Below are 23,529 nucleotides of genomic sequence, written 5' to 3' on the forward strand. Positions count from 1 at the left end.
GCCCCCCCAACAGGTCATGTTTTTAGGTTTTCCATTATTTTTCACAGGTGATTGTATCAGTTTCACTGCCTTAGCAATTACCACAGCCGTTTCATCTGAGGGAAATCCTGAAAACATGACCTGTTGGGGGGGCCTGAGGACTGGATTTGAGAAACACTGGTCTAAAGAGATAGGTGAACTTGGGCAACACTGTTATCTTGACCAGGTTAACTCGGCCCACAGTGGGAAGGATTTCCAGGCCGCACATCTTTGGGACAATTGGGAGATTACTGGATTCAAATTCAAAGGGATAAATTGTTTCAGGTTCCTGTGAATCTCCACGCCCAGATACCTGAATTGAGAAACCCTCTGGAGCAGTGCATCCGAGGGCCAGCAGTTAGTGTCAGAGTGGAATGGGAACAATATGGATTTCCCCAATTTACACATATACCCGAGTATTTCCCAAATCTGTCAATCTCCGATAAGGCTATTTGTAGGGACCATCATCTTGGAGATACAAAAGTGTATTGTCCGCATACATTGATACTTTTTCATGTAGTGGGCCCACCGTAACACCATGTATCTGGGTATTGGATCGCAGGAGGATCGCCATGGGTTCTATTGCCAATGCAAACAATTCTGGGGAAAGGGGGCACCTCTGTCTCGCCCCCCTACCTAGAGGGGAGGGTGGGGAAAGGACCATACCTGTACTGACTCTAGCCGTTGGCTATATGTACACGACCCTGACCCAGGAGATAAAAACTGGGCCGAAACCGAACCTGCGGAGGACCTCCCTTAGATCTTGCCACTCAACCGAGTCGAAAGCTTTCTCTGCATCCAGGGAGGCCACTACCGCAGGTCATCCGCATTCATCCCCAGCGGCCAAGACCGCATACAACCTCCAGAGATTAATGTCTGTCCCTTACTGGTCATGGAGCCTGACTGATCTGCATGTACTGAGGTGAGTATCACATTATTCAAGGCGCGTGGCTAGAATCTTGGTCAATATTTTGGCATCTGCATTGAGAAGGGGTATAGGCCTATAGGATGAGCACAGTTGCGGGTCCTTCCCTGGTTTGGGTATAACTATATAATAGTTTGGGCCATTGATTGCGGGATATCCCCGTAGCGTTTTTGTAATCATGTGGTACAGCCTGGGTACCAGTTCTGTCACGTATTGTTCGTAAAACTCTGGTGGGAACCCGTCTAAACCTGGAATTTTGCCTGATTGCAGCGAGCTTAGTGCTATTTGAACCTCCTCAACGGTGATCAGGGTTTCTAAACTTTCTCTCGCTAGGGGAGGGAGGGTCGGGAAGGGCACCCCGTCCAGGAATTTACCTAGCTCTCTAGCTGAGCCAGATGTCCTAGAGGTATGGAGTTTGGAATAGTAGTCTACAAAACAGGCGTTGACACCCACCGGATCAGCCTCTGGGGTATAGTGGAAACTGGGGACTGCTCCCTGGAGATCCAAGCCAGCATCATGCCCGTCTTGTCCCCCTGAGGAAATATTCTGTGTCTGTACCAATTGACACTTATGTACTTTTGTTACCCTGAGTATCATCACCTCTCTATGAGCCCTTTTTCATATCTTGGCCTGTAATAGGGTTTGCAGTCTGGGCGTAGCGGGACTCCAGAGCTAGGACTTTTTCCTCCGCCTCCTCCACCGCAATCTGGTCATTCTTATGTTCCCTAGCTATAGAGAATATGCAGCAACCTCTGATGTATGTCGTAAAAGCCTCCCACTAATTTCCTGGCAAAGTGGTGCCCTCATTCCATATACAATATTGTTTGATCATTTTGCCCAACTCGACCTCCAGAGTAGGATTGGCTATCCAAAACCTGGATAAACGCCAAATCCTGTCTGCCGGGGGTGTCTTGGTTTGTATACAACAAAACAAGGGTGAATGGTCAGAAGCATCTTAATGTCTTGTATTTTGGTAAGCATACTAGTGCTGGCGTACATAAGATTGATACGGGATAGGGTGTTATAAGATAAAGAGTGACATATGCATGCGTTCCGAGGGATGTTTCCACCGCCAGACATCAACCAGTCCAAAAATCTGGGCCCATCTAGAGAGGATCAAGTCAGTATTAGAATCCGGGGAGAGTTTGTCAAGAGAGGGGTTTGGGGGTATATTAAAATCCCCCACCAGGAGGATGTTGTCTGTAGGGATTTGTGCCAGTAGGGAGGTAACTAGATGAAGAAAAGAGAGATTGGCAGGGGGCGGCAGGTATAAACCTACTATCACCATTTCTTTTTTTTTTTTTTTTTTTTTGTCAATAACATTTTTATTAAAGTATTCAGAAATTATACAAACTTACTTCATGAACAGAGTGTAAAAGTTGCATCTTAACAAATAAACAGCATTGGTTCGTGTTCATATGGCCTAAACGACCATACTAGATATATCTTATACAGTTTAAACCTCGTTAGAACTACAATCAGGGTAGAGTGATACTAACCCCTCTTTAATTCCTTATATAGTGGAAGAGCTAGGTTTCCCCCAACCCCACACCCCAACGGGTTCACACTGTGTAGGGCATAGAGGGCCCCCCACCCCTCTCGGTTATCTTTATTATTCTATTGAATGGGTAGATCCTTGCAGCTAATAAAATTCAGTATCTATTATAAAAAAGACCGCCCCGAGGAGAATGACATCACTTCCTCCTTCCTGTGTAAACAATACACAGGGGAGGAAGCTTCTCATTGACCAGGAGCGATCCAGAGGGGGTGGCCGAAAACCAACGGCCATCCCCTCATCACGGAGCGCTCCTGGACCGAATCGGACCGCCGTAAACAGCGGGAGGGGGTCCGATCGGACCCCCCACCCGCTGGAAGGCAATCACGTAGATGTACGTGATTGTGCCTGCCTGTGCCATTGTGCTGACGTACAATGGCAATACGGCGGTCCTGAAGTGGTTAATTCATGGTACACACCTGTGCTATATTTTTACAATGCCTGTTTTCTAAAGAATATACATATGTGTGCCACTGTTATTAGCCGTTTATGTTATGACATAATATAATTGAATTTCTTGGAATTGGATCCTATTTTACTGCTAAATGTAAAAATCGATTTAGAAAAAAAATAAAATAAAAAAATTGTTAAATTATTCATGAGATCAGGAAATAATGAAGAAATCAGTTTGTGGGAACTCTGTGTGGATATGAACCGCAAAAAACAACTTAATTTTTCTAGCATTATAAAGAAGAATAGAATGTGCTGCATTAATAAAAGATCGTAGAATTAGCAGTGTGAGGAGTCAACATCGGGTCTTGGAACGTGAGGGGCCTGGGTACCCCGGTAAAAAAAGTGATAGTTTTTGCTATGCTGGAGAGATTTGATATTGGACTGGCTTGTTTGCAGGAGACCCACCTTACCAATATATCCAAATCACTGTTAATTAACAGGAAATATCGACAACAATACCACTCAGTATACTCCTCCTACTCAAGGGGGGTAAGTGTGATAATAAAGGAAGGGGTGAGTTTCTCCTGCAACCAGGTCAGCATAGACGAGCAGGGCCGATATATTTTTTTGTACGGTAAACTTGAGGGCAGTAGCTGTATCCTGGCAAATATATATATACCCCCGCCGTTTAAAATGGAAGTTATGTACAGACTGTTGGAATTTATTGCGGATAAAGAGGATATTCCAGTTATTGCGATGGGAGATTTCAATGAAGTCCTTGATGTAAATTACGATAGGTTTCCCCCTAAGGTGCGATCCAGGGACCTAGGTGAAACTAGGCTGAGCTGCTTTCTGAATGAAATAGGCTTGAAGGACCTCTGGAGAGAGAGGCACCCGAGAATTAAACAATACTCCTGCTTTTCAGGTACATACGGTACTCTTTCTAGGATAGACATGGCTATAGGAAATGTGGAAATGGCACAAAACATAAGTAAGATAGAATATATGCCTAGGGGGATCTCAGACCACTCCTTGTTGAGGGTCTTGCTTAATACGGGGATTAAAAAAATTCAAGGGTGTTGGAAGATTAGCCCGTTCTGGCTTGAACTTATGAAGGACGAAGCGGAAGTTAAACTAAGCTTAAAAGAGTTTATAGGTCTTAATGCCGGCTCGGCCCCAATGAGCGTGATCTGGGATACCCTAAAAGCGTTTATTAGGGGCGTTTTGATCCAACAGGTAGCAAGAATGAAGAGAAAATCTAGATTATGGGAGGAGAATATTAGGAAGGAACTTCTAGAAGCTGAGAATGCCTATGTCTTGGACCCAACCCCAGAAAACCAAAAAATCTGGTTAAATAAACAACAAAATTATAAAATAGCAATTGTAAAAAAAGAAGAGAGTAAACGAATATTTGTGAAACAGCGCTACTTTGGGGAAGGGGAGGGGGTGGGAAGATTGCTTGCACAGCTGGTTAAGACAAACACCTCCCCCTTACTCATTTCTAGTATTAGAAATTCAAATGGGGTGATAACATGTAAGAGCGAGGAGATAGTAGAAATTTTTGGAAACTACTACAGAGAGTTGTATCAGTCACGAGGCTCAGGGGAGCAAGGGGTAATGGATAGTTTCCTGGAAAACTTAGTAATGGTGACCCTCACTCAGGAGGAACGGGAAATCTTAGATGCCCCGATAACCATTAATGAGCTACAACAGGCACTGGCTGGGATGCCAAATAATAAGGCTCCCGGCCCGGATGGGCTCCCGGTAGAAATATACAAATATTATGGAGATTTGCTACTTCCCGAGTTGCATAAAACTTTAATAGACTCAGTGGAAGGGAGACACCTTCCGGCTTCAATGACAGAGGCAACGATCATAGTCATCCCCAAAACGGATAAGGACCCGTTGGAAGTGGCCTCATATAGGCCAATATCATTACTGAATGCGGATGAAAAAATCTTAGCTAAAGTACTTTCAAATAGGCTGAATCAGTTCATGTCAAAGCTAGTGCACCCAGATCAAACTGGGTTTATTATGGGAAGATCTACAAGTATGAACATCAGAAGAACCTTCCTAAATATGCAGATCCCAGTAGAGAATGTAGGGGCGAGGGCCATAATGTCCCTGGATGTATCAAAAGCTTTCGACAGTTTAGAATGGAACTTCCTATGGCGGGTGTTGGAGAAAGTAGGAATGGGCCCCACCTTTATTGGCTGGATTAAAAAGATGTATAATGCCCCTAGCGCCAGGGTAAGGGCCAATGGTAGGTACTCAGAAAAAATTGAGATGGGCAGGGGGACAAGGCAAGGTTGTCCCCTGTCCCCTCTGCTCTTTGCATTGGCCATAGAGCCATTAGCCATAGCTATTAGGGCCAACTCTGGGATTAAGGGATTTCAAAGAAGCGGAGAGAGACAGGAAAAGATTGGCTTATACGCAGATGATGTGTTATTGTTTTTGGGAGATACCGGACCATCTCTGACGCAGGCAGTAACTTTAGTAGAAGGTTTTGGAAACTTCTCAGGGCTGGCTATTAATTGGGAGAAATCTGAACTACTTCGAGTCGACCCCCTGGATGCTGCAGTCCCGCACCCGGGGATAAGGGTAAGAGAGGTGGATGTGCTGAAGTACCTCGGCATATACTTGACATTGAACCCCGATCAATATATTAATAAAAATTTAATCCCTCTTCTGCATAAATTTAAGTGCAAATGCGACGTCTGGAGTAAACTTCTGCTTTCAGTTATGGGCCGTTGCAGCTTGATCAAGATGATCTGGCTGCCACAGCTGCTGTATGTTTTGCATAATGCGCCCGTATGGATATGCAAAAAATGGTTTAAGAAAGTAGACACCCTTTTTCGGGAACTTATTTGGAAAAAGGGTACGGCCGGGATACGACTCCAGACGTTGCAGATGCCAATAGATAGAGGAGGCCTGCTGTTCCACATCCTAGGAACTATTACCTGGCGGCGCAGATGCAGCATCTGGCAGGTTACGACTCGGAGCAAGGAAGAAAGCTAAAAGAAGGGATTAGAATGATAGGAGCCCCGCATGAGTTCATATCTGAGGTCCTGGAGGCTGACTCCTTTCAGTATAGTAACTAAAATGGTAGGTAAGGTTTGGAAAGCGGTGAAATTAAAAATGGGTTTCTCAGGGCTGTTAGAAACCACACCCCTCTGGGACAACAAAAACTTACCTGAAATATTTAGTATCGGTAAGATTAAATCTTGGGAAAGGAAGGGTATAACCAGACTGATCCACCTTTATGATGGAGGGGTCTTAAGGACATTCTCGGACTTAAAAAAAAGTATACGATATACCACAACACTCATTCTTTAGCTACGTGCAGATGAGACATGCTTTAGCAGCACAGTTTGGGGGAAATATGCCACCGTGGGATAAAATACCTTCACTTCAGAAGTTGCTCACCTCAGATAGCGTAAAGGGGTCCATCTCAGGTATTTACAATCATTTAGGTATGAATTCTAATGATGAAATAGACTACCCGAACTTGAAGAGGAAATGGGAAGAGGATTTAGGAGAAATCTTAGATACGCAGTGGAGGAGAATAATGGAATTAGGGCCAGTGACCTCGCTCTCCCCTTCTCAAAAGATCTCACAACTGATGCTGGTGCACAGGGCTTATTATACCCCTAAAAGATTACGTCAGATTGGTAGGAGAATAGATGACAGATGTCCTAGATGTCGGGGACAGGGAGATCTCTTACACATGCTGTGGCGCTGCCCGAAGCTCTTTCGATATTGGAGAGAAGTGACGGCGAGTATCAATAGGATCTTTAAGTTAGAAATGGGAATGGACCCGATCTTGTGCGTACTGGGATATAGGCAAGAGCCAAGAGAAGGGAAATATGTCACGGTGGCAGTGGTAAGATGCCTGTTTCAGGCACGCAGATTGATTGCACAAAGATGGCAAGCTGAAAGAGCCCCTACAGTAGGAGAATGGACCCAAAGTATTAATGAACTAGTTTGGAAAGAGAAGACTCTGTATGTAAGGAGAGGAAATTATAGAGTATGGAAGGGAATATGGTCCCCATGGATAACCGAGATGGGATATCCTATAGATTAGAATGAATGGGAGACATAGGGGTAGCATATTGATGTTTATGTGCAAGAGGGTGCAAGGGAGGGATGTGGAGGGGGGGGATTAGGATGGGTAGGGGTAGGGCGGTTAAGGGATAAAATATAGGTAGATTGTTGTTGTCTAGATAGGCCTCAGGAAGGCGGGTAACTTTTGCCGGATATTGTAATAGCAAAAAAAAAAAAAAAAAAAACATTGAAAATAAGAATTATAATCCACGATGATGAGATATGATGCTGAGATAAAAATGAGAGGCAATAAGATTTTGTCTCAAGCACAGGCCCTCTGACGTGGAAAAAAAAAAAAAAAAGATAGAAAGAAGGTGAGGGGACAGTATATTGGAAAAAGTTTTGTAATATGCATTTGAGAGTCCGTCAGGGCCAGGGGACTTTCTTGAGGGTAGGGAGTGTATAGCTTTTCCTAATTCACTAAGTGTGAATGGGTTATTAAGGTCATGTAGTTGGGTACTGGATAGTGAAGGTAGGTGGATTTTATCTAAAAAGGAAGTTATTTGTTCCTTAGATGGTCTGGAGGTGTTAGGGTCAGTGTGCAGGTTGTATAAGGATGCATAGTAATCCGCAAAGGCATTTGCGATTTCTTGAGGGTGTTCTATTCTATTTGCAGTTTTAGGGTGGAATAAGAAGGGAATTGCCGTTTTAATTCATTTTTCCTTTAGGCGATTGGCTAAGAATTTACCTACTCTATTATTGTTCCTGTAGTAGTTAAGACGAAGCCTTTTCATGGCTCGGTCATGTACTGCGCAGTACCATTCTCTAATTTTGTAACGTACGTTAAATAGTTGGTTTGCGAGATCAGCAGACGGATCTAATTGATTACGGTGTTCTAAATTACGTAAGTCAGTTAATAGGTCATTTAATGTGGAAGCTCGGATTTTTTGAATCTTGGATTTGATTTTAATTAGGACTCCCCTTACAAATGCTTTATGGGCATTCCATTTATTGAAAGGGCTAGTACTGTTAGGATCATTAAGAGTAAAGTATTCTTCGAGCTGTTGGGCAATTTCTTTGTGTAATTTCGGGTCTTGTAGAATGGTTTCATTGTTTCTCCAAATGTGCACTGGGACATGGGTTCTACCACATTCAATATGAATTAGAACGGGGGCATGATCTGACCAAGTAATATCAAAAATAGAGGATTTTGTAATCCTATGTAACATGGTCTTATCAGTAATAAACACATCCAATCTGGAGTAGGAATTACATCTAGGGGAGTAGTATGTATAAGATCTTTCACTAGCATTGAGACAACGCCAGGCATCAAATAACTCCTCTTTAATCAAGAGATCTTTAAATTTGGGGAGATGATTCCGGACTCCAGAGGATGTGTCTAAATCCTTATCCAATATCATGTTGAAATCCCCACAGATTAAGATGCTGCCAACCCGCATCAGCCCTATGCGGTTGAGAACTTTTTTCAAGAACCTTAACTGGTGCGAGTTAGGAGCATAGATACATGTAAAAGTAATAGGGACTTTGTTCACTTTACACACTAGAATAAGGAATCTTCCATCAGGGTCAATAAAAGAGTCGTTAAGTTCAAAATCAACTGAGTCCCTTACCGCAATCATGACACCCCTTTTTTTTTGCTGCAGTCGAGGAGTGCATGATGAATGGAAAGTTTTTATGGGTACAAGTAGGCATAGACAATTTGTGGAAATGCGTTTCTTGTACTGCTAGTATATCCACTTTCAGTTTAGTTGCTTCTTGCCATAGAGATCGTCTCTTGGCAGGGTGGTTGAGTCCCCGCGCATTAAGCGACAGTATATTAATACTCATAAGTCATTAGCATGGAGTGGTATGTGCTACAATGAAATGGACTCCGAAGTGTTGTCCTAGAGAGTACTCCCAGCGGTAGGTGATGGAATAACAGAGAGATCGGACTAACAATGGGGCCTTAGAAAGATTCTGTTGGAGAGGTATGAACCTGAGAACAGGGCCAAAAAGGTATGGTACGCTGCAGGGTAGCAGAAACTCTGCATAATCTTGTAGGAAATGAACGCCCGTGACCAAACAAATGTAAAACGTAGTAGAAATTTTGCAAGGTGAGTAACAAAGGAAGGCAACCTGTGAATAAATAGTTCCTTCTGTAGACTGTTAAGCTGTTAAACGAGGATGAGCGCCAAGAGATAGCAAATCGTGAATGCAATGGTTGGAAAAAAGGGTATAAATAACCTAAAACAAAGTAAAACAAAATGTTATAACCATAGTAAAAAGTAAGGCCTCTAGGGGCCTGGCACTGAGGTGCCCAGTGTGGGGGGGTAATGGTACGATGACAGGTGCCAGGTGCACTCGGGGAATCCCGATAGATCCATTAAACGGGGGGAGATCTTGTGAACAGTTCAGGTGCGACGTGTTTTCGACCTTCTTGGCTGTACTACTTGCCAATCATCATGAAGCTTGGCTGGAAGGTGTCCTACCTGTTGATGAACAGAAGGTGCTGAGTCGGGAAGCACTATTTGCCATTGCCTCAGAAGGGGGAGACCTTCCTCCAAAGAGCGGATGATGTGGGTGGAACCATTATGGGTTGCCTGCAGGGTAGCGGGATATTTCCATTTATATAAGATCTTGTGATTCCTCATGGCCTTAGTTAACGTTGCCATATTGCGGCGGAGTTGCAAAGTATATTGCGACAGGTCAGGCAGAATCTTGAGGGTGGATATCGCCTCAGGGATATTATCTCCTTTACGCAATGCCTCCATGATTCTTTCTTTAGTGGTAAAGAAGTGGAGTCGAAGCAGAACGTCCCTAGGAATTTCTTGAGGCAGGAAAGACGGTTTAGGGACTCTGTGGATTCTGTCGATTGTCAGATCCAGTGGTGATAATGACGGTACTAGGGTGCGGAAGAGGTCTTGGGCATAGGGCAAGAGTTGTTGTGTTGTGACCACTTCTGGAACCCCCCGAATTTTGAGATTGTTCCTACGGGAACGGTCCTCAAGGTCCGCCATTGTCCGTTGGAGTTTATCTATCGCCTCATGGTGTACTGAGTGTGAGTCCACCAGTGTATTGAATGAGGAGGTGACATCGCTCATTTTGGATTCTACCTGTTGTACTCTTTCACCCAGTTCATTTATTTCAACTTTGCATTGGCGTAGGCATGTCGTCATGTCTGTTTGCAAAGAGGATCTCAGTAACATTAATAATTCTTTCAGCGTAGTATCTGAGATGGGCTGCCCTGTGGTCGGGAACTGTGCAATGGGGTCTTGTGTACAGTGAAGGGCAGATCGACCGCTGAGCGGGCCACTCACCTCCATGTCCCGGTCTGTTGCTCTGGGTTGCGGGTGGGTGGTTGGATCCATCCTGGGTTTGGATTTGGCAGGGCTCCTAGTCGATGGAGATGTATTTGGAGAGTCTGAGTCTGAAGACGGAGTGCCTGTGGCTTCCTCCATCTGCGCTGTGCCTTCCGCTCTGGCTAGTAGCTCTGTACGCACTTGAGGCTGCTGGAGCTGCGGCGCGTGCTGTCTCCCTCCGCCATCTTTCCGTGGCCCGCGGTCTATGGCCGGGTAGAAGTCCGGCAATTTCATCTCGTTCGGCGGCTTCTGAGATTTCCGCGGCATGGTGGATTGCACGGCGGGTGTCTCTGAGATTCGGATCGGTCGTTCTTTCGGCTGTATCGAGCCTGTAGCGGGCTATTGCGGCCTGATTCCCCGAGCGCTGAGCGGAGCTCTTTTAGATAGCGGCCATCACGCTGCGCGGTCGCCACGCCCCCCTTGCCACACAAATTTTAAAAGAAGTGATTGTAAAGAGTTAAAATATTTGGTGGGTATGGGAATTGGGACAGTCCTAAACATATATAGTATTTGGGGGAGATGGAGCATTTTGAATGCCGCTAGACGTCCTAACCACGAGAATTCAACTGATGCCAGCCTGGTTAGGTCTTCTTGAAGTTTAGTGCGAAGGGAGTGATAATTCGCTTCGAAGAGAGACTTCGTTCTAGGGGTAAGGTGGATACCAAGATATGTTATGCTAAGTTTTGCCCAAATATAAGGGAAAAGTAGTTTAAGTTGGTTACTGGTATCTTCGCTTACTCCCAAATCCAATATGTACGATTTAGTGTTGTTGACCTTATAATAGGATATATCTCCAAACCAGGCTAACGTCTTTTGGATTTCCGGTAATGATCGTTCTGGTTCTGTGATCAGAAGAATCGCATTGTCCGCAAATAGGTTAATCTTATGTTCAGTGTCTGCTATGCGGATGCCTTTTATTCTGTTGTTGGTTCTGATGCTCTCTGCTAGTGGTTCCATAACTAGATTAAATATGAGGGGGGAGAGCGGGCAGCCCTGTCTCGTCCCATTTGTAATTTTGAAGGGATCTGATCGAGTGTCTGAGGCTAGTACCCTGGCAGAAGGGTTTGAGTAAAGAGCCATTATGTAGTCGTGGATTGGGCCCGAGAGCCCGAATTTATGGAGAACCGCTGAGATATAGCCCCAGTGCACCCTATCAAAGGCCTTTTCGGAGTCGAGGGAGAGGAGTAGGGAAGGGATTCTGTTCTTTTCTACATGGTGGATAAGGTCTATCATTCGTCTGGTGGCATCAGATGCCTGGCGTCCTTTGGTAAAGCTGGATTGGTGTTGATGGATCAAGGAGGGTAGGATGTTGTCTAGTCTACTGGCAAGAAGTTTGGCGTATATCTTTACATCAAGATTGAGTAATGATATGGGACAGAAATTTTTAGGGGTGTTGGGTTCTTTCCCAGGTTTAGGGAGGGCCACTACTCTAGCACTTAGCATTTCAGGGGGAAATTGTGCGGATCTGGCAGCTGCATTAAAGGTTTGGCATAGGGAGGGAGCCAGAATATTCTGGAACAGTTTGTAATACTCCCCAGTGAAACTGTCCGGGCCAGGAGATTTCGCTGAAGGGAGTTTATGTATGACTTGTCTAATTCCATCTACCGTAAATAGGCTGTTGAGTGATGAGAGTTGGCTTGGTGAGACCCGTGGGAGTTGGAGTTTTTTCAAGAAAGGAGTGGATGCTCTCCGAGGAGGGTTGTGTGGTGGAAGGATCTTTATTAAGGTTGTAGAGATCCTCATAGTATGTACTGAAGGCATTGGCAATATCATGAAATTTAAGAAGTTTTTGGTGGGAGTGAGGATGGAATATAAAAGGAATTTTAGTCTTGTTCCTGTATCCTTTAATTTTAAGGGACATTGCTTTACCGGCTTTGTTACCTGTAGTGTAAGATCTAGCTTTGAGTAATCTGTACATTTTTTCTTGTTTTTCAAGGAGGTGGGATCGTAGGTCATGACGTAGATTAAAGATTTTTGCTTGGAGGATAGGGGAAGGTGCTAGTTTGTTTTGCGATTCAGCGTTAGCTATGGCGCTTGTCAGTTCATCTAGTTTCCGTGATCTAGCCCGCTTTGCCCTGGCGCCCAGTTGTAAGAAGACCCCCCTGATTACTGCTTTATGAGCGTTCCACACCACCACCGGGTCAGACACAGCATCCTGATTAAGTGAGAAATATTCCTCCAGCCGTTCTTTGATATGGGAGGATGAGCTAGGATTGCGAAGTAGATAGTCGTTGACTCTCCATATGAAAGGGCGATAGTGGGAGGAACCATCTGAGATGTTGATGCTTATAGGGGCATGGTCTGACCAGGTGGTGGTGTGTATAACAGATTTAGATACTCTTTGTAACAACAGCCTGTCGACAAGAAATAAATCAATTCGTGAGTATGTGCCGTGACGCGATGAGAGGAAGGTAAAATCCCTCTCACTCGTGTGACAACACCTCCACACATCATACAAATCTGTTGAGGAAATATAGCCCCCCAGTGGGGAAGGGCGTCTCTTGGTGCCAGATGTTGAATCTAGTTCAACATCTGGTACCATGTTGAAGTCTCCACATAAAATAATGTGTCCTTGTTGGATTTTCTTAACTTTACCAATAACTTTCTTGAGGAATGCCAATTGGCCGTAGTTGGGAGCATATACAGATACAATAGTGTACATAACATTATTAATTGAACCTATCAGTATGAGAAACCTCCCTTCCGGGTCAGATTCGCAATTCGTAAGTTGGAAGTTCACTGAGTCTTTGATCGCTATCATCACTCCTCGTTGTTTCTTGTTGTATGAGGAAGTGAACACATGGGGATAGAGTCGGTGCTGGCATTTAGGGGGAGCTTTTATAGAAAAATTAGTCTCTTGTACACAGAGAATGTCACTATTATGGGAAATAGCAGTTGACCATAAAGATGACCTCTTGGCAGGGTGGTTAAGACCTCTTGCATTGATTGAGAGAATAGTGAAACCCATATTTACAGTCTGGAAGGAAGACACCAAGAAAAAAGTAGATAAAATATAAAAAGAAAAGGGTCCCTGGGTACCTTGAGGTTTCGGACACTGGAGGCTCAGCTGAGGTCTTTCGAGTGTGTCGGAGGAAACGTTAGTTCCTTATGAGGACGTCTCAGGGATTTCAGAGTCGGTATTAGCTATGGGTGAAAGATGAGTTAGTACGTTAGAGGTTACCAACCAATATTGCGTGTTGCGTTCACCTGGTGTTATTTAAGCGGGTGATGGCGAGTGGGTAATGGTAGCCAAAAATGAAACAACAGAAAAAAAAAGAGAAGACAAGGTAAAACAAGGAAATCCAAAAGAAAAAAGGAGAGTCAGAATAGTGCGGTACGCACAATGAGAGGCAAAACAAAACAGGACTAGCCAGTAGTCGGATCAGCAGCAGAAGCTGAGGAGCAACTGGTCAGGGTGGGGGGTATAGTTCAGTAGGTGTATGCTGTGTCGCAAACCATTCCGGACGGGTAGTCGTTTGGAAGTATCCCGTGCTCAGCGATCAGCGGCGGTTATTTTTGCGAGATCCGCGGCCCGCGCCAAAGGAGAAGGGATTCGGGACCCCTGTGGTATCCCTCAGATCCGGTGGGGGGTCAAGAAGGATTCCCCAGTCACATAGCAATTTCAGGCCTCCCTCAAGGGTGGAAATGGTATGGGGTATGCCATTGTAGGTGGCTAGTATGGTGGCTGGGTGCCGCCATTTGTACTGGATTTTATGGTTATTCATGGCCTTAGTGATAGATCTAAGTTGCCTGTGCATCTGTAGCGTGTATTGCGACAAGTCGGTGTAAAGTTGAATGTCGGAGTAGGGGGCAGGCAGGGGGGACAATTCTCTCGCCTTCAGGAGGATTTGTTCTTTGGCTTGGAAGAAGTGCACTCTGAGGAGAACGTCTCAGGGAACATCCGCCTCAAGATGGTGCGGTTTAGGCAGTCTATGTATGCGGTCAATCGTTAGCTCTATGGAAGACAGCTCTGGGAGCAAGCTAGAGAATAGGGTGCTAGCAAAATTATGCAGTTCTGTAGGTTGTACAGATTCTGGGATGTCGCGTATCTTGACATTATTACGCCTAGAGCGGTCCTCGAGGTCCGTGAGTTTAGATTTCATCCACAGAGAGTCATCTCTTTGATCATGGTAGGCATCTACTAGGTCATTGACCGTTTCTGTGCACTCCTCCATTCTAGTCTCAATGAAAGTCACCCTGTTATCCATGTGCTTCATTTCAAGTGAAAACTTGTTGATTAAAGATGAGAGATTCGACATGAGGGATGATTGGAGGGATAGTAACATATCCTTCATGGTGGTATCTAGTACCGGTTGCCCCAGGGTGGGAAATTGAGCAATGGATGATTGTAAAGAAGAAATTGCTGCATCGTTGTGCAGGCCTGTACTCAGTCTCCGCGGCCTGCCCCGGTACATCCATCTTCATCCTTGTTTTTGCTGGGCTCTGGGTAGCTGGCGTCGCAGGAGAGGAGTCTGGAGATCCTCCAGAAGCCAGCCTGTGTCTCATTTCATGTGGAATGCCTGTATTAAGCTCCGAAAAGGGCAGGGAATGACGTGCTGTCCCTCCGGCGGCGCCATCTTGTCCGCTGTGCCTGGCTGAGTGAGGCTGATAGGCAAAGGATTGCAGCCGCCGTGGGCCTGTATCCTGGCTTCGTTTTCGGGACATTCCGATCGCGGAGGTAGCGGGTGACAGCGGGAAGTCGAGCGGTGCCACGGATGGCGTTGTGGGAGCCCGGTATGTCGCGTTCCGTCCGGATGATGTGCAGAGCTCTCAACTCAAGCTGCCATTTTCGGCCGCGCGCAAGCCACGCCCCAAAATAATTTTTTTTTGAAACAAGATTTTTGGCCGTTCTGGAAGTTCAGGCCCAAGAATCTTATCACACTTCAGGACCTGCCAATGTTTGCGGATGATTTTATTAACCCGCCAATAGTGGGAAGAACAAGTGGTCAAAAATGACCACTGTAAGTAGTTTTTAGTATTTTTTTTTTATATATTGACATCAGAATAAGTTTTTTTTGGTATATTTCACATCTAAAGAATCGGCACACAATTTTTTTATTTTATTGTATTTTATTAAATTTCAAAGCAAGTACAAAATAATCGAGAAATGAAATGATCAATAAGCAGAGAAAAACATAGATTATAACATAAACGTTAACTAGAGAAGTTAGATAATGTCCACAGATGCAGGCACAAAAGTGAACTGCATAGCTATTACGATTAAAGTAATTAAAGCGGGATTCCACCCTAAAGTGGAACCTCCGCTGATCGGATCCCCCCCCCCTCCGGTGTCACAATTGACACCTTTCAGGGGGGAGGGGGGTGGAGATACCTGCCAAAGACAGGTATTTTCACCCACTTCCGGGCATAGACTCCCGTGGGAGTCTACGCCATTTCCTGCCTTGCCGCGCTGTCTGCTGGGACACACACGGGTCCCAGTGACAGCGCAGAGATTTCCTATTGCGCGGCTCGCGCATGCGCAGTAGGGAACCGGGAAGTGAAGCCGATTCGCTTCACTTCCTGATTCCCTCACCTAGAATGGTGACTGCAGCAGCCGAGAGCCGAGCGATCGATCGGCCTCGGCTGCCGGCATCGCTGGAACCCGGGACAGGTGAGTGTCCATTTATTAAAAGTCAGCAGCTGTAGTATTTATAGCTGCTGGCTTTTAATTTTTTTTTTTTGGTGGAATCCCTCTTTAACATACAGTTTATGAAAGGCAAAATATTCATATGACAGTAAGCCGGAGGCCAGAGAGACAAAACAACAAAACATCCATAAGAACATCATGGTGAATCTCGGGGGGGGGGGGGTGGGTTACCTGGACAAGTACATATAGAGAATCAATGGGGGGGGGGGGGAGATTGGAGTAGAAGCTGGATAGGAGGCTCTACTACCGGCAGCTGCGGCCGTTAAGAGTGTACAAACAGGGGAGCCCCAAATTCCGATCAATGTCAGGGTTCCCATACTTTATCAAACTGGGAAACCAAGTCATGCACCGAGGCCATCAGGTACTCCATTCTCCGTATCTCGGACACCAGCTGGAGAAATCTAGGCCAGGGAGGGGTTTGCGCCAGACAACCAGCATAATGGGATAAGCCTCTTAGCAGCTAATAGAATATAGGAGATCAGCCGGTTTGTATTTTTGGGTAGGCCTGGGATAGGGAGACCTAATAAGCAATGTAGGGGGTTGATCGGAAGGGACACCCCCTTCACCCCCATCACCAACGATCCCACCTCCAACCAAAAAGGACGTTATAGGGGGCACTTCCAGAAGATGTGAAACATTGACCCAACGTCAAGCCAACAACGCCAGCAACGCGGCGAGACTGAGGGGTCAAATTTGTGGATGAAATCAGGGGTTCTATACCAGAACATAAGAATTTTAATTGCCGTTTCCCTTTGCGTGACACACTTAGAGGATTTAAAAGTAGAGGACCAAATCTTATTCCATGTCTGTAGGGGGATAGGTTTATCCAACAAATGGGACCATTTACTCATATACGGGTGTGTAAGTTCATTTAAGGGGGTCGACTCATGGAGGATTCGGTGGATAGAGGAGATTAGATGTAATTGTTGGGGGCCCTAGGCGCAGAGGTGTTCAAAGGCCGTGGGATTATCAAGGGTTAAAGTCGGAGATTTGGAGCTGAAAAGGTGCCTAACCTGGAGGTAAAAGTAAAACGAGTGCTTGGGGATGTCATATTTGTCACGTAAGGTATCAAAGGCATGAAGCCTACGCGAGATGGGGTGCACCAGATTTCTAAGTTGGAAAAGGGGGGGGGGGTGTCCAGCCACGCGAAGATCCTGCCCAAAGACAGTGCATCCGGGATACTAGGGTTAAACAACACATTCGTGAGGGGGGGCAGGGCGAGGAAAGGGAGTACTTTTTGTTACACTTTTACCATATGTCCAGGGTAAAGGACATTGGAGCCGTATATTGATGTCTAAGGTTAGGATGCAAAGAGGAAGGGGCACCCCAGATCAAGGAGCATGGGTGCACTGGCTACAGGACCCCCTTCTCAATAGCAGCCCACTGACTCATGGCGTTAAGAGAGGACCAAAAGGTAATAATACGTAATTGAGTAGCATGGTAATATTTCACAATATCTGGAGCCCCCAGACCTCCCCGAGCTCGAGGTGCAAATACCACTGAACTGGCAAAGCGTTGAGATCTGTCAGCCCATATAAATTTTAAAAACCGTCTTTGGAGAAGTTTAAGCTGTGGGATTGGAATGGCGACTGGTAGTGTCTCAAAATGATAGAGCAATCTGGGCAAAACTGAAATTTTAAGGACGTTGATCCTGCCCAAAAGGGATAGAGGATATTTGGACCAGGTCAGTAGGGAGTTATTGATGTCTTGGAATAGGGGAGGAAACTTTGCACGGAACAGGTGGGAATATGAAGGAGTTAAGAAAACACCCAGATATTTGAGTGAGTCAGTGCACCATCTATAAGGATAAGTTTCTTTAAGCCTAGAGAGTTGTGTAACGGGTATGTGTATGGGTAGAGCTTCAGTCTTTGAGGTGTTCACTTTGTAACCAGAAATCTCCCCAAAGGTTGAGAGTAGTTTGTGTAGTGAGGGGAGGGAAACCAGTGGGTTGGTAATAGCAAGATATCGTCTGCGAAGAGTGATAATTTATACTCCCCCCTGTCGCATCACCACCCCACGGATATCTGGATGAGAACGTATGGATTCGGCTAGGGGTTCTAGGCATAAAATAAATAACGGTGATAAAGGGCACCCCTGCCGAGTACCATTCATCAAGAGGAAGCAAGGCGACATGAAGGACGACATCTGTACCTGTGCGGAAATAGTTGAATATAAAGCCTCAAGTGTGTTTAAGAAGGGGCCAGTAAACCATAGATTTTGAGCATGGCGAACATATAAGGCCAGCAAAGCCTATCGAAGGCCTTCTGTGCGTCTAGACTAAGTAGCAATGCTGATTTGTTGGTCCTATCCAGGAGGTCCACTAGGTTGATTGTGTGTCGGGTGTTATCTCTGGCATGTCTGCCAGGGACAAACCCCACCTGGTCTCTGTGAATAAGTTTGGGGGCAAGAACTGACAGTCTAGAAGCAAGGATTTTTGTAAATATCTTGTAATCCGAATTTAGAAGGGCTATAGGCCTATAATTGTCTGGGATGGAGGGGTACTTACCCGGTTTGGGGATCACTGAGATGTAGGAGTGTGAAAATTGGGGGCGGGGGGGGTGCCCTCAAGTAGAGAATTGAATAAAGTGAGCATGTGCGGTCCCAAAATGTCCAGATATGTTTTATAGTAGAAATAGGGGAGACCATCGGGGCCAGGTGATTTATGCGAAGGGAGCTCCTGTATGATAGCTGAGAGCTCGTCTGCTGTTTTATTTAGGGCTTCTAAATCAGTTGACGAGAGCTTGGGAAGTTTCAGGTTGGAGAAAAGGGACTTAAATTTCTCTTGTGTAAAGTGAAAATGATTTTCTGGGGATAGACAGTTATATAGTTTGGTAAAATTCCCCAAAGGTGTTGGAGATTTCACAAGGGCAATGAGTCTTCGTTCCGTCAGGACGGGAGAGAAACTCAGGGAAGGAATTGAATGGGCACGGTCGTAGTTTATTAACCACTTCCCACCCGGCCAATGCACATATACGGCTGGGTGGGAGCCGTCTACTTCTGATAGGACGTTCAGGAACGCCCATCAGAAGGAGCGGGATCGCGCACGCGCGTGCCCGCGCAGCGGCGCGATCCCGATGCGCCCGTGTCACCCGGACATGGTGAATCTCAGATCGGCAGGAGGGCTCTCTGATTGGCCCTCTTGATCACATGACGGCTGTGTCCAATCACGGCCGTCATGTGATGTAAACAAACAGCCGGTTGCTAGGCAACCGGCTCCTCCTCTCCTCACACAGAAGTCATCGCTGAGGAGAGGAGAGCAGATCGCTGCAGCCGACTGATGATCAGTGAGTATGAGCTGTTTTTTACAGCTTTTTACTCACTGATCACCAGTCTAGTGTAGTACACAACACACCACACAGTGTAAACAGTCCCCACATATGTCCCCATAACACACATGTCCCCAAAACATACATGTCCCCAAATAATAAAAACACATGTCCCTAATAATAAAAACATGTCCCCCACATATGTCCCACTAAAATCACATGTCCCAATGATTATCTGCACACATATATACGTGATCACCTGCACACATATGTACATGATCATTTGCGTACATATGTCCGTGATCACACAAACCAATTATTATACACTTAACGGAATTTTTTTTTGCCAAAAACATGTAGCAAATACATTTTGACTTAAATTTATGACAAAATTAGATTTTATTGGATTTCTTTTAAAATAGAAAAAAGAAAATATTGTTTTTTTTTCCCAAATTTCTGCATTTTTGCGCTTATATCGCAAAAAAAAAAAAAAAACGGATAATAAATAATAAATACCACCAAAATAAAGCTCTATTTGTGCGAACAAAATAATAAAAATTTCATTTGGGTACAGTGTAGCATGACCGCGCAATTGTCACTGAATGCGCGAGAGCGATGAAAGCTGAAAATTGGGCTGGGAAGGAAGGGGGCGAAAGTGCCCTGTATTGAAGTGGTTAACATTTTATGGGGTTTATTGGAAAATTTGGAAAATTTCTGCTTCATCCAGAGCAGTGATCTAGCAGCCTGGTCGAGTTGGGCCGTTTTAATCTGTTCCCTGAGTAGGGTGATTTTCCGCAGTCCCTCCACCGTGGGGGAGCCCAAAAGCCTCTGCTCTGCCGAGAGAAGAGCAGAAGTTAGAGATCGTATATATTCGGTTCTGTCTCTCTTCAGTCTAGAGCTCTCTGCAATGCAGGCACCTCTAAAAACGGCCTTCTGGGCTTCCCACAGGGTGGAAAAATCGGAGACCGACCCACTGTTTAGTTGGAAAAATTCTGCAAGAGTCTGCGCAAGGACAGAGCGGGAGCTTTCAGATTGAAAGAGATGGTTGTTAAGTCGCCAATGAGAAGATCTGGGGTAGGCCTGAGTGAGCAGGAGATCTAGGGTAATGGGGGCATGGTCAGACCAGGTAATTGGCATCACCTCAGAGTCCACCACAAATGGGATGAGAGGGGCAGATATAAAGAAGTGTTTGAGCCATGAATACATTTTATGAGCTGGGGAATAGAACGTAAATTGTTGAGCTATGGGGTGTTTAATCCTCCATGAGTCGAAAAGGCGGTGGGATCTAATAAGCTGCCGGAAGGAGGTAGCTTGAGAGGCAAGCTTCTTGGAGGGCATGGAAGAAAACAGTGTTTGTCTATCTCTAGTGGGTGACATAACCAAATTAAAGTCCCCGCCGACTATCATAAAGGGCTGTGAAGGATAGTGGGAGGAGTCAAACAGGCCATTAAGGAAATCAATCTGACCAACATTAGGGGCATACAAGTTGACGAGGGTCAGAGAGGTGTTAAAGTATTGGCAGTCTAGGATTAGGTATCTACCCTGGGGATCTACATGGGAGTTTTTAACCTTAATGGGGCATGACTTTCTGATCAAAATCGCAACACCCACCCTGCCTGTGGGGTCAGAGGCTAGGAAGGAGGTGGGGAAGTGCTTGGAGGCAAACTTAAGGGAGCCATCTGCTTTAAAATGGGTTTCTTGCAACATAATCACATCTGCGCCAGAGGATCTGAATTCCTTCAGGGCCACCCAGCGCTTACGTATAGAGCCTAGGCCCTTTACATTGTATGACAAGAGCTTTAAAGCCATAAGGGCAATCTAGTTAGGTAAGCATATGTGAGTACCTGGAGGATGCAATACAGCCAACAATAAGTATCAATGAACCAGAACTCTAGTCGATATAAGGTGTCATTAGCGTCAGTTATGCCTAGGTGGTTGGGAAAGATTAGCTATACCCAGAGCCAGGAGAAACCTGAGGCCAAACCAGCATATGCAGTGCATAAGTAAACAATACAACTGATCTGTAGGAATGGACACAGTAGAACAAAAAACCTTAAAAGGGAACATTATCAGAAGCGTCAGAAAATTAAAAAAAAGAAAACAAAAAATAACATAACATCTTGGGAGCCTGAGGGGAACATGTACCTCAGGTGACCCGGGGGAACCCAGGCCAAGAGGGTCGTGGCCTTATGTGAAAGTGGGAGGGCCATCTACTCTCCTTATGAACTCGGAAATGGATAAAGTGCAGCAACAACATATAGTCTTTTGTAAAAACAAAACCCCATGGGAAGGGGAAAAATAGTCCTGGCTTGAACATTCAAGACAAAGGACAAACTTGAAATAAACATTGCAACAGGATCTCTTCCTTTCAATTCATGGAGGAAAAAGAAAAAATGGGAGTATGAGCAGCATACATAACTGAACCATATGGGGAATGGCAAGGGAAGTCAGGGAGGTTGTTTGGAGAATCGTGGGTGTTGAGGTGTAGAGAGATGCCTCCTGGATTTGCTCCTTGGGGTATTGGGAAGTGGGCGAGTCTGGGCCTCAGCCGGATGCATGTCTTCCTCAGGCAGGGGAGGGAGCCCAAGGCTCTTTAGAAAGGATTCACTCTCTGGAAGATCACGGAGGGTATACTGAGCTCCATTTTTGTACACAAGCAAACGGAAGGGAAAGCCCCAATAATATGGGACCTTGTGATGCTGCAAGAGGTAATTGGCCAGAGGTTCCTGCGTTTAGCCAGGGTGATGGAGGGGGAGGTCACTGAAAATCTGCAACTTCACTCCCTTGTAAACAATTTGAGGTTTATTGCGCGTGGATTGGATCAGTGCCTCTTTGCTTTCAAAGAAGTGGAACCGGACAATAACATCTCTGGGCCTAGCCCCTGCAGGGGGCTTGGGGGCCAGAGAGCGATGAGCCCTGTCGAGGCGCCAGTGTATGTCCACTACCGTGGGGGCCAGAGTGTTAAAGAGGCCTAGCAGGTAAGCACGTAAGTCACAGTCACCCACAGTCTCTGGGATACCTCTAAAGCGCAGGTTCTGGCGCCTCTCTCTATTTTCCAGATCCTCCTGTTGGAGCTGTTGTTGAGACACTGAGAGGCACAGGTTGTGGTTGTCCTCCTCAACAGCCTGGACGTAGCTGACCATCTCATCAATTTTTTTTTTTTTTTAAGCGTGTCAGTGCGGTCACCAAGCTGGTTGATTTCCTTTCGCAATTCCACCGCAAGTTTATTTACCTCGGCCGAGACATTGGTTTTGATCTGTTGAAGCAGGAGATGTAATTTGGCATCCAGCTTGCCGTCCAGTATATCGGGGGGGTAAGGATCCCCTGCGGGGGTGTCAGACCCAAGTCGGAGGCCTGGGGGACAGTAACTGGGGGGGTGCCAGAGCCCTCCATTCCCAGGGGCAAGTCCATATTGGAGAAAGGGTCCGGCTGGGAATGTGAGGGGGGCGGCTAAGATCTGGTAACAAAGCAGTCCATAATAGGCCCCGACTGCTGATCAGGGATGTGTTTGTAATATTCCTGTTGCTGACCATTTTTTCCCATGGGGCGCTTTAGCACTACAATGAAGAGGAATACGTACCCCCGGAGCTCTTAGTAGCTAGTGTGGCGTTGCAGGGGGTCATGGGGAGCAGATAGGCCCTTTAACTAATTTAAAAGTCATATTGGTCAGTATTAGTGAGATACATATCAATAGCTGATGATGAATGCAAGTGGTTTCAGGAGAATCCTCTCCCCCCTCACACTAGTAGATTGTGAAATTAGAGCTGTAAGCTGCTGGGTGTAGCAAGATGGCCGACTACATCCAGAATAGGCCAGAGCCAGGGCCTTGCCTAGTTAGAGCCGCAGCCAGAGGGCACCAGGCTCAATATCAGATGAGATTGTCCAGGCCTATGCAGGACCCTGCCCCCCTATAAGGCCTAGAGGGGGCGCCTGTCTGGTGGGGGGAGGCCGAGAGGGGGATCCAGGAGAAACCCCTGAGGGGACTCACCAGGCCGGAGGATGTCCGTGCGGGGGTCTTTAAAGCAGCTTCTGTCCACAGGGGCCCCGCAGTCGGATGATTCCTCTCCCGATTACCGCCCGCCGCCGTTGGATCGGCTCCCGGTGGGCTCTGCAGGCAAGCACGGAGGTCCTGGAGGCCTAGTAGGCCGCAAGATGGCGGCCAACGAGCGGCCAATGAAGACAGCAACGGAGTGGATTAAGTGGCTTGTGGACTTGAAAAAATTGCCAAATCTGTGTGGGGCTGTAGGGGGAAGCCTGATGGACAAGGTGAACAGCTTTGGAGTGAAAAGGATGAACCACAGCGGAGGGTGGCTGCGGATTCC

The 23,529-nt window shown here is 46.0% G+C and overlaps 1 protein-coding gene across 5 annotated transcripts in view; it reads left to right on the plus strand.

Moving 5' to 3' along the window:
* The window catches only part of NDUFAF1 (NADH:ubiquinone oxidoreductase complex assembly factor 1), a 437,923-nt gene that overhangs the window by 187,786 nt on the left and 226,608 nt on the right, over nt 1-23,529 (plus strand). The window lies entirely within an intron of this gene.

This window comes from Lithobates pipiens, unplaced genomic scaffold (assembly GCF_037356315.1).
Source record: "Lithobates pipiens isolate NorthernLeopardFrog02 unplaced genomic scaffold, aLitPip1_a1.2 Scaffold_30, whole genome shotgun sequence".
NCBI lineage: Eukaryota > Metazoa > Chordata > Amphibia > Anura > Ranidae > Lithobates > Lithobates pipiens.